The 17,530-nt window shown below is 41.8% G+C and overlaps 1 long non-coding RNA gene across 1 annotated transcript; it reads right to left on the minus strand.

Moving 5' to 3' along the window:
• Positions 1-4,167: 4,167 nt before the first annotated feature.
• On the minus strand, positions 4,168-17,140 carry LOC132541895 (uncharacterized). The gene is made up of 3 exons (XR_009553000.1): positions 17,079-17,140; positions 9,371-9,451; positions 4,168-4,353 (listed from the first exon to the last, which is right to left on the minus strand). It is a non-coding gene; the product is annotated as an uncharacterized LOC132541895 (long non-coding RNA).
• Positions 17,141-17,530: the final 390 nt, after the last annotated feature.

Below are 17,530 nucleotides of genomic sequence, written 5' to 3' on the forward strand. Positions count from 1 at the left end.
CCAGAGCTTTGTTACACTCTTTGCAGTAAGTCAGCGTCAGCCCTAGCCCTCCTCATTCCACCACTTCTGTTTTCCCTCCAGGAATTGGCAGTTTAGCAATGACAAAGAAATATCTCCAGTTGTGATCAATAAATAATAATGTTGGAAAATTTAAAATAAGAGTCAGGATTATTAAGGTTACAAATCTCTGGTCTTTATACCTTTAATAAAACATGCATATATTAATAATGGATTCTGATTCTGGCCCGCTGATGCTGAAAAGGGAGAAAAAAATGACCAGTCAAAGGATGCTAATATTTTTTCTCCTTCTCTGGCTTGCCTGCCAACAACTTCACTGACAAATTGCTCATCATTTATAAAGGTTTAAAAACATTAACAGCTCAAAAGGGAAATTGAAGATGGGGAATGTTCAGCCTTGGGGACCTTATTGAGAGATTGTTCTTTCTGAAGATATCTCTCTCCTGGGCTTGGTGACCGCCTCTGCTTGCTGGCTGATCTCCTGGTTTCTGGCTGTCCCTTCTCTGGCTCACTCTTCCTCCCCACCCCCAGTCTTTTCCCTGGGCCTCCTTCCTCTCACCTCCCATCTCCTCTCCTTTCCTCCCCTCTCCTCCTCTCTCTTCCCCCCTCCTCTCCTCTTTTCTCTCTTAACTCCCTTATACTGAGTGACATTATCTGCATCCATAACTACTAGTCTTCGACTTTGCATGAAGGCAGAAGTGCTGAGACTAGGGGAGACTGCAAACGGAGGCAGTGTGTGGAGAAGAGAACATAGGGGAGCTGGGCAGTTGTGCACCAGGTTAAGTGCACACAGTACGAAGCGCAAGGACCAGCACATGAATCCCGGTTCGAGCCCCCGGCTTCCTACTGCAGGTGGTCACCTCACTAACAGTGAAGCAGGTCTGCAGGTGTCTCTCTGTCTCTCTCTCCTTCTCTGTCTCCCCTTACCCTCTCAATTTCTCTCTTTCTTATCCAATAAAAATGAAAGGTGGCTGCCAGGAGCAGTGGATTCATACTGCCAGCACTAAGCCCCAGTGATAACCCTGGAGGCAAAAATAGAAACGAAAAGAGGAAAGAAGACAGCATAGCAGAAGACTGACTCCCACGACCCTACTATGTATAAAGGCTGAAAAGATGAGCAAGAATCAACAAAGAAGACTGAGAAAAGGCCATAAAATGAAGGGAAACCAGATGAAGAAAAAGTTTTAAGGAGGAGTGGGTGGTCTCTAATGTCCAGTATTTCTTTTCACTCATTTATTTTGGACATATATATGGAGAGAGAGAGAGAGAAAAGGGGGAAATAGAGAGGTAGAGAGAAAGACACCTGCAGCAAGGTGTCTTCACTGCTCATGAAGCTTTCCCCTCTATAGATGGGGAGCGGGAATTTGAACCCTGGGTCATGGCACATGGTAACATGTGTGCTTTACCAGGTACACCACCAGTTAGTACCTTCTTTCTTTCTTTTTTTTTTAAATATTTATTTATTTATTCCCTTTTGTTGCCCTTGTTTTATTGTTGTAGTTATTATTGTTGTTGTTATTGATGTTGTCATTGTTGGATAGGACAGAGAGAAATGGAGAGAGGAGGGGAAGACAGGGGGAGAGAAAGACAGACACCTGCAGACCTGCTTCACCGCCTGTGAAGTGACTCCCCTGCAGGTGGGGAGCCGGGGGCTCGAACCGGGATCCTTATGCCGGTCCTTGTGCTTTGCGCCACCTGCGCTTAACCCACTGTGCTACCGCCCGACTCCTCCTTCTTTCTTTCTAAAGATTTTATTTAGGGGCTGGGTGGTGGCACACCTGGTTTTTTTTTTATATTTTATTTATTTATCTATTCCTTTTGTTGCCCTTGTTGTTTTATTGTTGTAGTTATTATTGATGTTTTCATTGCTAGATAGGACAGAGAGAAATGGAGAGAGGAGGGGAAGACAGAGGGGGAGAGAAAGATAGACACCTGCAGACCTGCTTCACCGCTTGTGAAGCAACTCCCCTGCAGGTGGGGAGCTGGGGGCTCGAACTGGGATCCTCGTGCTGGTCCTTGGGCTTTGCACCACATGTGCTTAACCCACTGCGTTACTGCCCGACTCCCCAGCACACCTGTTTTATCATACATGTTACAATGTGCAAAGACCCAGGTTCAAATTCCTAGTACCTACCTGCAGGTGGAAAGCTTTGGACGTGGTAAAGCTGTGTTACAGGCGCCTCTCTATCTCTCCCTATCACTCCCTCCCCTCTCAATTTCGGGCTGTCTCTACCCAATAAATAAATAAAGATGATTTAAAAAATAAAAGAAAAAAGTTTTTTTCTCATTTCAGTTTTTTATTTATAGTTCAGCACGTGCACTGGCCTGATAAAGGGGATCTGACTGGGAAACCCAAAGCATACACTATGGTCCTCCCTTGTACCAGTCAGATTCACTTTTGTTGTTGTTTGTATTTTTAAATTTATTTTTATTATATTTACTTATTTGTTTATTTATTTACTGGATAGAAACAGCCAGGCATCAAGAGGGAAAGGGAAGCTGGAGAGAGAGAGAGACAGAGAGATACCTGTAGCCCTACTTCACCACTCGTGAAGCTTTCCCCCTGCAGGTGGGGACCAGGGACTTGAACCTGGGTCCTTGGGCACTATAATGTGTGCGCTTAACCAGGTGTACCACTGCCTGGCCCCTTGTTTGCATTGTTTATTCAGAAAAATATTTTATTTATTAATGAGAGAGATAAAAGAAGAGAAAGAAAATCAGAACATCATTATGGCACATGCACTGCCAGAGATCAAACTTGGGACCTCATACTTGAGAGTCCACACTTTATCCACTGCAGCACCTCCTGGGTTATTGATATCCAGTATTTCCAATAAAGTGCTAACTGAAAGCTGATCATGGGATTTAGTAACATGGAGATCATTGGTGACCTTGAGAGAACATTTTGCTTTAGCTTTGGGCCCCCTGCTAGTGAAAGGAAACCCAATGGTTCAAGGCACTCTGACTTTTTTCTGGGAATTTGCTAAGTGAGTTCTTATAAAGGAGGCATTAGGTAATATGATGTTTCTTGTCAACAATAGTTGAAGGGTTTTTCCTCTGTTCCTTCTGACAAGTTGGCCCAGGCACAGGTGACAGCCCGGTGCATCCATCCCAGTGCAATCATGGTTCCAGAAACTTGTCTGGGGCCACAGTAAGTTGAAGCAGAAGTAGGATTTGAACCAGCTGATGTGAAGGTTGGAACCAGACCCTGTCTGTGTGTTTGGCAGCTGCCACATTCATTAGTTCCCTGACATCTTGTTTCCTGGTATATTTTTATAAGGTTGTTAATTACTAGCCATAAAGCTCAGCAAACATTTTGATGGGCTTTAAAAGCTCATGAAAACAACATTACATTTTAAGGGATGGCTTTCTAATTAATCTAATTAACTAACTGTCAGGCTCACATCCTGCTGGTTTGCAGGCAAGGCGAGCTGTGCCTCTCAGCTTCCCAGTCAGCCCCAGCAGACGGGCTTGAGCCTTCTACAGTTATAAACTCCAAAACAGAACACTAGTCAACATGTAGCCTGATGTGAGGGTTGGCTGAGGCATTGACTAAATGCTCACAATTGTGCTATTTTATTATTCCCCCCAGATGATCTATCTCCAGGACAAAGACACAGTGCTTTGGATATGCCCCAGATGAAAGCAAACACATGGGTGCCTGACCACTTCAGTTTAGCACCATCCTAGAAGGCCAAGGTAAAGATAGATTTAGGGTCCTTTCCCCAGTGATGCTCTCTTTCCAGAGATGTGTCCTCATTGACAAAGCTGGTTATATGGCCCCAACTGCTGATTGAACTGAGATGGACAATTGTGGTGAAGCAGTGCTACAGTCTTTATCTCCCCCTTCCCTCCCACTTTCTCTGTGGCTCCATCTAAAATAACTAACTAAAAGAAATTATTACAGTTTTGACAGTTAGGATTTCCTATGTTTTCTTCCCTCCTGTCTATATCCTTGTTTTTGCTTTTTTTTCTGTCTCTATCTTTGAACATGTCATTTTGCTGTCCTATGGAGATTAGACTCTGAAAAAAAAATGAAACCTAGAAGTCTGAAGTATTCAGGAGAAAGTGAATATGATGGTAAGCCATTTCTATAATCTGAACATTTCCTGTGGAGAATCCTTGGATTTTTCAGTCTCCATGTAGCACTGGAAGGGCATGGATATGTGGGGCATGTATCATATTCCCTTTAGGGAAGGGAGGGAGGAATGGCATCAGCAGGGCCAGATTGTGGAGTCAGAGAGGCGTAGGTGAGCAGTTGGCTTCTGGGTAAGAGGAATTCTCAATACAGGGCAACTTCAGGTGATGGAGAAATCTCAGCAACAGGGGTCAAGCCTTGGGGAAAAAATAGCATGCTATTTACAATGATAATGGCATGAACTTGATAACTGGCATAGCATCTTTACATATGAGAAGAAAACTTTACTATTCTTAACAGAATTTAAGGGGGAAAAAACCAGACCCTAAAAATGATTCATCAAATAGAAAGTAGAATGATGGCAGAGCATACTGGGAAATGGAGTTCTACTTGGATCAAGATGAGCTGTTTGGGACCAAGATTGTGAACTCTTTGGGGAGGGGGCTGAAGGGAGGGGGTGTCAGAGCCAGTGTTTAAAGCTGGCTCTGGAGAAAGGTTTGTTCTAGTGACTTGAGGCCTGAACAGAATTGTTCTTCTAGTAGCTTCCATCCTCCATCATCTATCACTCTCTGGTCCCCAACCTGCTTGACAATCTCTTGATGGATGTAAATGGATGCCCTCAAACCTGCAAAGCTGGAGCTGGTTCTTTAACCCTTCTTCCTACTCACCTTCAAGAATATAATGAGCTTGTCTAGGTTAAAATGTTTTATTCAAGCTCAGTGCTGGTGGTATCACTGAGGAAGTAAATCCCAAACTAATAGAAATTGAGTGTAATGTGAAGTAGCAATTAATCTCTGTCTCAGAGTAAGAAAAATTAACAATATGCTGTTCAGATATTAACTAGTAAAAAGAGGCTGGACAGATACCCTTACTGAGGCACAAGAGGTCAGATAGCAATACATAAGGTAAGTGGCTCTAGCTACGGGTCATCAGGAGTCAAGGGATGGTAAATACATTCCTTAAATGACAGTACAGCTCTTGAGCTCCAAGTCTGGACTCTGGTCAGGATCCCCAAGCTGAATCCCAAGCTTCAGTCTTAAGTGTTTCTCTAACAGTTCCTCTTTTCTTTTGTAAATGAAAGGTTGTAGGATGAGCCATTGGTCTTTCACATGCACTCTATGCATGTATACCACTGAGCAGTCTCTCTCCTTCTCTCTCTCTCTCCTGCTACCAGGGTTATTGCTGGGGCTCAGTGCTTAAGTGTCAAATCCACTGCTCCAGACCCTCCCTTTTATTTCCTTCTTCTTCTAGCGTTTGCCCTTCTTCCGTAGCCAGTCAACAGGTCAGGTTGAAAGCTGTCAGGAGCTGCTTGTTACTGGCTTTGAAAGTGACTGGGATCCATGTGGATTCAGTCGGCTAGGAAAGATAATCAGTTTCCCCAATGAATGGGTACTCACGGGATGCACCACGAGAAGGTCGATCCAATGCATCCCTTTTATTTCCTTATTTGATAGGACAGAGAGAAATTGAGGTGGGTGGGAAGATAAGGAGAGAGAGATACATCTGCAGTACTACTCATGAAGCTTCCTCCCTGCAGGTTGGGAGCATGGGCTCGAACCCAGTTCCTTGCACATGATAATGTGTGTGCTTAACCACGTGTGCCACCACTGCTCCACCATCTATGGAGCTCCCTGGTGCCATCCACGGTGTTCCCATGTGGTACCAGGAATTTATCCTAGGGCTTCAAGCATAACAAGGTATACACTTCACCAGGTGAGTTGTTTCTGAGTCCCTGAGATTACATTTTTGAAAGATGGCTTGCAAAGTCAGTGTCAAATGTTCATTCCTATCTTCTCATTGTCTTTTTTTAGGTACTGTGAGACATGTTCTTCAAGAAAAAAATTGCCTGAAGAAGTAACCACCAGGAATAACTTGATGAATTTTTAAGTCCTTTTATGTCAGACTTAGGGCAGTTGGGATCTGCCTTCACATGTGCATTAAGTGTATATCATCATTGCTAGTCTCTTAGTATACTATTGAGTTGTCAGAAAAGTTATGAAAAATATGTCATGACTTTTCCAACACTCCGATACTTTGAATCAGCTCTCAATAATGAATAAAATACTTGTTTATTTATTATTATTATTATTATTATTATTATTATTATTATTATTACCAGAGCACTGATCAGCTCTGGCTTATGGTCATGTGAACCTGGGACTTTGGAGCCTTAGAAATGAGAGTATCTTTGCATAACCATTATGCTCTCTACCCACTCCCCCCACCCCATGCTTATTTATACTGTGTGTTTACCAGCGCTGCAGACTCAGGGAGAAGGGAAGTCTGTGTGATACAGAGCAAGCTACTACTTGGTGTCAAACATGATTGGTTGTTTGATCTGGTGGTGATGTTTTATGAGAGAAAAGAAGAATGGCGTCAGCTTAGGACAACCCATCCAGGAGAGGTGTGGGGAGGAATGTATCCACTTGTTTTGTTCCCTCTGGTGTTAACTTCCTCATCCTTCCCAGAAGCTCATTTTCAAATTATTTCCCACCTCAACATCAGTAGAGCATTTCTGGAGAAGACAGAAGGTAAGTGGTCTAAGCATGAGACCCACAGAGCAGTTACAACAAATCTGGAGCAAGTGGCCAAAGCTGTGGAGAGATGGGGTGGGGAGAGGGCCTGAAGCCTAAGCCAGCAGGTGCATATCAGCTGCCTTCAGTTCCCCCCCAGGCACTCAAGTGAGTTGGGTTATCGCTGGGGCTGGGTGCCTGCACTATGAATCAATTGCTCCTGAGGGTCATCTTTTTTACATTGTTGTTATTGTTGTTGCTGCTGCTGCTATTGTTCTTGGATAGGACAGAGAGAAATTGAAAGGAGGAGAAGGGCCGTGTGGTGGCACACATATTCCAATGCGCAAGGACCCAGGTTCAAACCTCCGGTCCCCACCTGTAGGGGAAAGCATTTCGAGTGATGAAGCAGTGTTGTAGATGCTTCTCTGTCTCTTCCCCTCCCTCTTTACCACCCACTTTTCTCTTGATTTCTGGCTGTCTCTATCCAATAAATAAAAATAAAGATAATAAAAAATAAAATAAAGAGGGGGGCAGGCGGTAGCGCAGCGGATTAAGCGCACATGCGCAAAGCACCAGGACTGATGCAAAGATCCTGCTTTGAGCCCCCCCTCCACAGGCAGTGAAGCAGGTCTAAAGGTGTCTGTCTTTCTCTCCTCCTCTTTGTCTTCCAACAACAACAGCAATAACAACAATAACACTAACAACAAGAGCAACAAAATGGGAAAAATGGTCTCCAAGAGCAGTGGATTTGCAGTTCAGGCACTGAGCCCCAGCGATACACTGGAGGTAATAATAATAATAATAATAATAATAATAATAATAATAATAATAAATAAAGAGAGAGGAGGGGAGACAGAAAGACACCTGCAGACCAGCTTCAACACTTGCAAAGCGACAAGGATCTCGAAGCAGAATCCTTGCACAGGTCCTTCCACATAGCTCGATGTGTTTTTGTTTATATATATACATTTTTTTTTTGCTTCCATGATTATTGTTGGGGGCTTGGTGCCTGCACTACGAATCCATTGCTCCTGGAGGCCATTTTTCCCATTTTGTTGCCTATGTTGTTGTCGTTATTATTATTGTTGTCATTGCTTTTGTTGTTTGACAGGACAGAGAGAAATTGAGAGAGGAGGGGAGACAGTGAGGGGAAGAGAAAGACACCTGCATACTTGCTTCACTGCCTGTGAGGCAACCCCCCTGCAGGTGGGGAGCCAGGGGCTCGAACCGCCAGTCCTTGTGCTTCCTTGTGCTTCGCACTGCGCTACCATTCAATCCCAGCTCTATGTGCTCATAACTTGATGCACTACCCCCCAGCCATTTCCCTTCCTTCCTTCCTTCCTTCCTTCCTTTCTTTTTAATATATTTATTTATTTATTATTTGATACAGAGAGAAATTAGAGGAAAGGGAGAGAGAGAGAGGGAGGGGCAGCGATACCTACAGCCCTGCTTCACCACTTGTGAAGCCTTCCCCCTGCAGATGGGGACCAGGAGCTTGAACCAGGTTCTTGCACACTTCAATGTATGTACTTAACCAGGTGTGCCACCACCTGGCCCCGTGAGTCTTCATTTCTTTCCAGTCAACTCAAGTTCCACCTCTTGATTCTTTTACCTCACCTCCTCATATAATGTACCTTTTCCTTTTTATAATTTATTTTCATTTTGTTATACAGAATTGAGACCTTGCAATATGCCATTTTATTGTTTCAGGACTCTTTTTTATTCAGATAGAAGAGAAAGGGAGAGAGGAGGAGACACCACAGCACCAGAGCTTCCCCTGGTACCATGGCACCTACCACATGGAACTGGGGTTGAACATGGCAAGGCACACACACTTTCTGGTGAGCCCTGTGCCATTTACTTTAAAAAGAAGATTGCCTCTAGAGGGTAATCCACAGAGGTGAGTGGTGCTGTGTCCCCAGGCACTATTGTGCCTACACTAGTGGTTCATTGGTACTTGGTGCTCAGTAACTATTGAATAACTTGAACAAAGTGCAGAAATCATTCATTTTGGAGGGTCAGATGGTAGCGAAGTGGGTTAAGCACAGGTGGCACAAAGCACAAGGACCCAGCATAAGGATCCCGGTTCCAGCCCCCAGCTCCCTGTCTGCAGAGGGGGGTTTACTTCACAAGCAGTTAAGCAGGTCTGCAGGTGTCTATCCTTCTCTCCCCCTCTCTGTCTTCCCTTCCTCTCTTGATTTCTCTCTTTCCTGTCCAAGAATAACAACAACAACAATAAATAACAAGGGCAACATAAAGGGAAAAATGGCCTCCAGTAGCAGTGGATTTGTAGTACAGGCATCGTGCCCCAGCAATAACCCTGGAGGCAAAAAAAAAGAAAGAAAGATAGATAGAAAGAAAGAAGGAAAGAAAGAAGGAAAGAGAGAGAAAGAGAGAAAGAAAGAAATCACTCATTTAAAAAATTATTTATTATTTATTCCCTTTTGTTGCCCTTGTTGTTTTATTGTTGTAGTTATGATTGATGTCGTTGTTGGGATAGGACAGAGAGAAATGGAGAAAGGAGGGGAAGACAGAGAGGAGGAGAGAAAGATAGACACCTGCAGACCTGCTTCACCGCCTGTGAAGCGACTCCCCTGCAGGTGGGAAGCTGGGGGCTCGAACCAGGATCCTCAGGCCAGTCCTTGTGCTTTGCACCACCTGCGCTTAACCTGCCCGATTCCCAAAATCACTCATTTTTTACCTAAGCACTGTTTTCTGTATTTGACTCCTACATCCTTGTCTTATTTTCAACCTTGGTTCAGAATCTTGTCTTCATGGATTCCTGTGTAAAACATAAAGAGGGGAGATGAGAAGAGAGACCATGGCAACAGGCTGGGATGAAAGCAATCAGGTACCCCCCCACCCAGGACAGTGCTAAGTGGGAAAATTTGGCCGTAGAGCTGTCTAATGCTCAGTTTAAAGACATTCATTCTGCTAAAAAGTAAATGACAGTTCCAGAATAGAGGCACTTATGCTAAGCACACACCAAGACTTCATTCCTTACCTAAGTGTGTTTTCAACCACCCACAGGCATGCAATCTTAACTGATCCTGAAATAAATCCTCCTGTGGCCCAGGAGGTTGCACAGCAAATAGAGCACTGGAATTTTAGGCATGAAGCTCTGAGTTTGGTCCCTGGTGTTGCATGTGCCAAAGTAATGCTTTTGTTTTTCTCTCTTTTAGATAAACTAAGAAAGCAGACAATTTTTTTTTTCTTAAAAGGATAAATAATGACTTCTGTTTTATTGTCCTCCTTGTCCCTATAAAAATTTTTTTATTTTTTAAAAAATATTTTTATTGTTGGATAGCTACAGAGAGAAATGGAGAGAGGAGGGGAAGACAGAGAAGGGGAGAGAAAGATAGACACCGGCAGACCTGCTTCACCACCTGTGAAGATTCCCCTGCAGGTGGGGAGCCAGGGGCTCTAACCGGTCTTCTTATGCCGGTCCTTGCGCCTCACGCCATGTGTGCTTAACCTGCTGAGCTAATGCCCGCCTCTGTAAACTTTTTTTTAAATTTCTTTATTGGGGGATTAATATTTTACATTTGATGTAAAATTTTTTTCTAAAGAAAATATTTAGGGGGCCAGGCAGTGGCACAGCTTGCTGAGCACACACAGTACCATACACAAGGACCTAGGGTCAAGGCCCTGTCCCCACCTGCAGAGGGGAAGCTTCATGAACAGTGAAGCAGGACTGCAGGCTCTCTGTCTTCCATTTTCCTTTTTTTTTTTCGTTCTTTTTTTAAAAAATTTATTTCTTTATAGGGGAATTAATGTTTTACATTCAACAGTCAATACAATAGTTTGTACATGCATAACATTCCCCAGTTTCCCATTTAACAATACAACCCCCACTATGTCATTTATCATCCTTCATGGATCTGTATTCTCCCCACCCACCACCCCAGAGTCATTTACTTTGGTGCAGTACGCCAATTCCATTTCAGGTTCTACTTCTGTTTTCTTTTCTGATCTTCTTTTTAAGCTTCGGCCTGAGAGTGAGATCATGCTATATTCATCCTTCTGTTTCTGACTTATTTCACTTAACATGAATTTTTCAAGGTCCATCCAAGATCGGCTGAAAATGGTGAAGTCACCATTTTCTACAACTGAGTAGTATTCCATTGTGTATGTATAGCACCACTTGCTCAGCCACTCATCTGTTGTTGGACACCTGGGTTGCTTCCAGGTTTTGGTTATTACAAATTGTGCTGCTAAAAACATATGTGTACACAGATCTTTTTGGATGGATGTGTTGGGTTCCTTAGGATATATCCCCAGGAGAGGAATTGCAGGGTCATAGGGTAGGTCCATTTCTAGCCTTCTGAGAGTTCTCCAGACTGTTCTCCACAGAGGCTGGACCAATTGACATTCCCACCAGCAGTGCAGGAGGGTTCCTTTGACCCCACACCCTCTCCAGCATTTGCTGCTGTTACCTTTTCTGATGTATGACATTCTCACAGGAGTGAAGTGGTATCTCATTGTTGTCTTGATTTGCATTTCTCTGACAATCAGAGACTTGGAGCATTTTTTTTTTTTTTTTACTTTATTTTTATTTTTTTTATTTTTTTTTATTTTAGGAGGGGTACAACTCCACACAATTCCCACCGCCCAATCTCCATATCCCACCCCCTCCCCCGATAGCTTTCCCATTCTCTATCCCTCTGGGAGCATGGACCCAGGGTCATTGAGGGTTGCAGAAGGTAGAAGGTCTGGCTTCTGTAATTGCTTCCTCGCTGAACATGGGCGTTGACTGGTCGGTCCATACTACTTGGAGCATTTTTTCATGCGTTTCTCAGCCTTTTGGATCTCTTCTGTGGTGAATATTCTGTCCAAGTCCTCCCCCCATTTTTGGATGGGGTTATTTGTTGTCTTGTTGTTGAGTCAGGCAAGCTCTTTATATATGTTGCTTATTAAACTCTTATCTGATGTATGGCATGTAAAGATCTTCTCCCATTCTGTGAGGGGTCTCTTAGTTTGGGTAGTGGTTTCTTTTGCTATGAAGAAGCTTTTTAATTTGATGTAGTCCCATAGGTTTATACTTGCCTTAGTCTTCTTTGTAATTGGATTCGTTTCATTGAAAATGTCTTTAAAATTTATACGGAAAAGAGTTCTGCCAATATTTTCCTCTAAGTAATTGATAGTTTGTGGCCTAACATCCAAGTCCTTGATCCACTTGGAATTTACTTTTGTATTTGGTGAAATATAGTGATTCAGTTTCATTCTTCTGCATGTTTCAACCCATTGTTTCCAACACCATTTGTTGAAGAGACTCTGCTTTCACCATGTAATAGTCTGGGCCCCTTTGTCAAAGATTAGATGTCCATAGGTGTGGGGCCTCATTTCTGGGCTCTCAATTCTATTCCACTGGTCAGTGTGTCTATTCATGTTCCAGTACCAAGCAGTTTTGATGACAATGGCCCTATAATACAGTTTGAGATCTGGGAGTGTGATGCCTCCAGTTCTGTTCTTTTTTCTCAAGATTGTTTTGGCAATTCTAGGGCTTTTCTGGTTCCAGATAAACATTTGTAGCATTTTTTCTATTCTCCTAAAAAATGTGCTTGGGATCTTGATGGAGATAGCATTAAATTTGTAGATGGCTCTGGATAATATATTCATTTTGATGATGTTAATTCTTCCAACCTATGAACATGGAATATCTTTCCACTTCTTTGTCTTTTTCAATTTCTTTGAGTAGTGACTCATAATTTTCAGTATACAAGTCTTTCACTTCCTTGGTTAGATTTACTCCTAGATATTTTATTGTTTTTGTTGCTATAGTAAAAGGAATTGATTTCTGGATTTCAGTTTCTTCTAACTTAGTGTTTGCATAGAGGAATGCCACTGACTTTTGAATGTTAATTTTATAGCCTGACACCTTACTGTATTGCCTGATGATTTCCAAAAGCTTCTTGCTGGATTCCTTAGGTTTTTCCATGTATACTATCATGTCATTTGCAGATAAGGAGAGTTTGACTTCTTCTCTTTCAATCTGTATTCCTTTAATTCCTTGCTCCTGCCTGATTGCTATGGCAAGAACTTCCAACACTATGTTGAATAGTAATGGCGATAGAGGACAGCCCTGTCTAGTACCTGATCTGAGGGGAAATTCTTCCAGTTTTTCATCATTGAGTATGATGTTGGCTGTAGGTTTGCTATATATAGGCTCCACTCTCTTCAGGAATTTTCTATCTATTCCCATTTTTTGTAGTGTTTTGATCATAAAGGGATGTTGTATTCTGTCAAAGGCTTTCTCTGCATCTATTGATATGACCATGTGGTTTTTGGTCTTGCTTTTGTTGATGTGGTGGATCACATTGATTTACGTATATTAAACCAAACTTGCATGCCTGGGATAAACCCCACTTGGTCATGATGAACAATCTTTTTGATATACTGCTATATCCGGTTGGCTAGAATTTTGTTCAGTATTTTCGCATCAATGTTCATCAGAGATATTGGTCTGTAGTTTTCTTTTTTGGTTGTGTCCCTGTCTGCTTTTGGTATCAGGGTGATGTTGGCTTCATAGAAGCTGGCAGGGAGTATTCTAGTGTCTTCAATCTTCTGGAAGACTTTTAAAAGTAGAGGTATTAGTTATTCTTTGAAGGTTTTGTAGAATTCATTTGTAAAACCATCTGGTCCAGGACTTTTATTTTTGGGGAGATTTTTGATAACTGTTTCAATTTCATTAGCTTTGATGGGCTTGTTCATGTTATCCACTTCCTCTTTACTTAGTTTTGGAAGTTGGTAGGTATCTAGGAAATTATCCATTTCTTTTTTTTTTTTTTTTTTTTATTGTTGTAGTTATTGTTGTTGTCGTTGTTGGATAGGACAGAGAGAAATGGAGAGAGGAGGGGAAGACAGAGAGGAGGAGAGAAAGATAGACACCTGCAGATCTGCTTCACCGCCTGTGAAGCGACTCCCCTGCAGGTGGGGAGCCGGGGTTCGAACCGGGATCCTTATGCCGGTCCTTGTGCTTTGCGCCACCTGCGCTTAACCCGCTGCGCTACAGCCCGACTCCCCTTTTTTTTTTTTTTTTTTTTTTTATTGTTGTAGTTATTGTTGTGAAATTATCCATTTCTTCCAGGTTCTCTAGCTTGGTGGCATATAGTTGTTCATAGAAGCCTCGCATGATATGTTGAATTTCTGTGGTGTCTGTTGTGATATCTCCTCTTTCATTTACTATCCGATTTATTTGGGTCTTCTCCCTTTTTTGTTTTGTGAGTCTGGCTAAAGTTTGTCGATTTTGTTTACTCTTTCGAAGAACCAACATTTACTTTCGTTGATCTTTTGTATGGTTTTCCTATTCTCAATGTTATTTATTTCTGCCCTAACTTTAGTGATTTCTGTCCTTCTGGTTGCTTTAGGGTTCCTTTGTTGTTCTTCTTCTAGGTCTTTAAGATGTGCAATCAGGCTGTTTATTTGTGCTTTTTGTTGTTTCCTAATGTGTGCTTGTATAGCTACGAACTTTCCTCTTAGGACTACTTTAGCTGTGTCCCAGATATTTTGATAGCTTGTGTCTTCATTTTCATTGAACTCTCAAAACATTTTGATTTCTTCCTTGATTTCCTCTTTGACCCAGAAGTTGTTAAGAAGTGTACTGTTGAGCTTCCACATTTTGGGACTGTTACTAATCTTTTGTTGATTGTTAAGTGTTAGTTTAATTCCACTGTGGTCTGAGAAGATGCTTGGGATGATTTCAATGCTCTTGAGTTGACTGATGCTGTCTTTGTGACCTAGCATATGGTCTATCCTTGAGAATGACCAATGTGGATTTGAGTAAAATGTGTATTCCTGTTTCTTGGGATGAATGACTCTGAAAAATGTTCAATAGCTCTAGTTTATCTATCTCTTCATTTAGCTCCCTTATGTCTTTATTGATTTTCTGCCTGGATGATCTGTCAAGTTGAGAGAGTTTGGTGTTGAAGTCCCCTACTATGATTGTGTTACTGTTAATATATTGCTGTAGCTCTTTCAGTAGGAGTTTGATGTATTTAGATGGCTTCTCATTGGGTGCCATCTAAATACATTAATAACATAATTATTAATAATTAATAACACAATTATTAATAATTAATAACATAATTAATAACATAATTATTATTATGTTAATAATTGTTTTTGTTTTGTTTTTTTTAATTTTCTTTTTTTTAAATATTTATTTTATTTATTTATTTCCTTTTGTTGCCCTTGTTGTTTTATTGTTGTAGTTATTATTGTTGTTGTCATTGTTGGATAGGACAGAGAGAAATGGAGAGAGGAGGGGAAGACAGAGAGGAGGAGAGAAAGATAGACACCTGCAGAACTGCTTCACCGCCTGTGAAGCGACTCCCCTGCAGGTGGGGAGCCAGGGTTCAAACCGGGATCCTTATGCCGGTCCTTGTGTTTTGCGCCACCTGCACTTAACCCGCTGCGCTACAGCCCAAATCCCAATGTTAACAATTGTGAAGTCCTCTTGATTGACTGATCCTCTGAGCATTAAGTAGTGTCCATTCCTATCTTTCTTAATCTTATCTATTTTAAAGTCTATCATGTCAGATATGAGAATAGCTGTTGCTGCCCTTTTTTGTGGGCCATTGGCTTGTATGATAGTTTTCCATCCTTTCACTTTAAGTCTGTGTTTGTCTTGTTGAGTTAGGTGGGTTTCCTGTAGACAGCATATTGTTGGGTTGTGTTTTCTGATCTATCTTCCTACTCTGTGTCTCTTAATAGGTGAATTCAGGCCATTGACATTTATTGATATCAAAGATTGAAGATATTTTAACGCCATTCTTGTAGAGTTTTAGAGTGTTTTGATATATGTCCTATTTGTGGTGGTCTGGTTGTTTATAGGAGACCTTTCAGAACTTCTTTCAGGGCAAGCTTGGTGATAGTTGATTCCTTCAACTGTTGCTTGTCTGAGAAGGTTTTGATGCCTCCATCTAGTCTGAATGACAGTCTAGCAGGATATAGTATTCTTGGCTGAAAGCCTTTCTCATTGAGCACTCGATAGATATCTCGCCATTCTCTTCTGGCCTGTAGTGTTTGTATGGAGAAGTCTGCTGCTAATCTTATGGGTTTTCATTTGTAGGTGACTCTTTGTTTTTCTCTTGCAGCCTTCAGGATCCTTTCTTTATCCTTATTCCTTTCCATTCGAAGTATGATATATCTTGGTGTCTTTAGGTCTGTGTTAATTCTGTTTGGGACCCTCTGGGCTTCTTGAATCTTTATATCTTTGATGTTGTCTAGACTAAAGAAGTTTTCAGCTATTATGGCCTAGAAAATGCTTTCTTCCTCTCCTTCTCTTTCTTCCTCTGGTATGCCAATAATGTGTATATTGTTTCTTTTGAAGTCATCCCATAAGACTCTGTTGTTTTTTTCAGCATCTCTTAATCTCTTTTTGATATCTCTTACTTCTTTTTTAGTTGTCTCTAATTCATCCTCAATCTTGCTAATTCTGTTTTCAGCTTCATAGATTCTATTCTCCCTGCCCTCTACTGTTTTCTGGAGTTCATCTATTTTGTTGCCCTGCTCTGATACTGTTTTAGCTTGTTCAACTAGTTGCATTCTTAGCTCAGCGATTTCAGTTTTCAGCTCTCTCATAACCATGAGATAATTAGTATTTTCTTCCATATTCTCATTTGTTGTTCCTGTATTTCTGATTACAATTTTTTCAAATTCTTTACTCACTACTGTTATTATTTCCTTAGCTAATGTTTGGATGTTGAACTCGTTATTTTGTGCTTCACCCTCTGGAGGACTTTTAGCTGGACTCTTGTCCTGGTTTGATTCTCCAATATTTTTTCTTGTTGTTTTAACCATTTTATATATTATTTTATGAGTTCCCTTTATCAGTACTTTTCAAATTATTGATCACTATTGCCTGGATTGACTTGTGTCTAAGTAAGTTAATTAAAGGGTTCACAGTGGTGGAAGTTAACAGTTGTTTCATTCCCTGAGTTGGAGCTCAGTGGTTTAAACGCCTCTTTTTTTTTTCTTCCCTGTAGGCTACGGGAGCCTGAGGGCTTTTAAACTATCAATAGGCTTCTTAGCTTCATCACTGACTCCTGACCAAGAGATAAAGCAGGGTGTGGCAGAGATAATCCAGTGGTTATGCAAAGAGACTTTTGCAGCCTTTCAGCTATACCACCGAGGTATAGGTCTTCTCCTGAGTTTCCTGGTTAGATCTCTGTCCCCTGGTGTCCCTCCCTGTTGCTGCTCCAGATTTTGAGGGTAGTAGCAATGGAGACCCAGAGTTTCACTTGTTGAGTCTCTGGGGAGTCCTCTCCTCCCTTAAGCTGTCCCCTTGTTGGTGGAACAGACTGGAGGTTGTGTCTCAACTGATAAACTGCTGAACTGTTAGCAGTCACTTAATCTCTCCTTAGGCTCCTCTCTCCTCTCTGTCACCAGCCACTCGTGTTTGTACTCACTAGTCATTTACTGGGTTCTTGTGGTCATTCTAGTCCTTTCTTGTTTCAGTCCTGGGTGGTCTCCTTTGGTATTCCTAGTTGATCCGGGAGAGGAGAGGAGAGGAGAGAAAGCGATCTCTCCCTTTTCCTATTAACTTCTCTCTCTCCTAGCAAGTAGAGAGAAAAGAGAAATGAAAAAAAAAGGTTTTCTTACTTATTTTTATGAGAGAGTGGAGACAGGAGTCAGAGCACTGTTCCACTCTGGCATACGGTGATACCCCAATAACTGGGCTCTCAAGCATACAAGTCCTGTGCTCTAGCATTGATCTATCTCCTTGTCCCCAAACCTTTCATCTTGAAGAGATTTTTGGAGCCTTGTGTGCTCCAAAAATGTGTGACCCAGGTTCCAGCCTGCCCCCCACCTTTCTACTTCTAAGATGAGATGTTGACTGATTTATAAATTGTCAGAAAGT

Source organism: Erinaceus europaeus, chromosome 1 (assembly GCF_950295315.1).
Source record: "Erinaceus europaeus chromosome 1, mEriEur2.1, whole genome shotgun sequence".
In the NCBI taxonomy this organism is placed as follows: Eukaryota; Metazoa; Chordata; class Mammalia; order Eulipotyphla; family Erinaceidae; genus Erinaceus; species Erinaceus europaeus.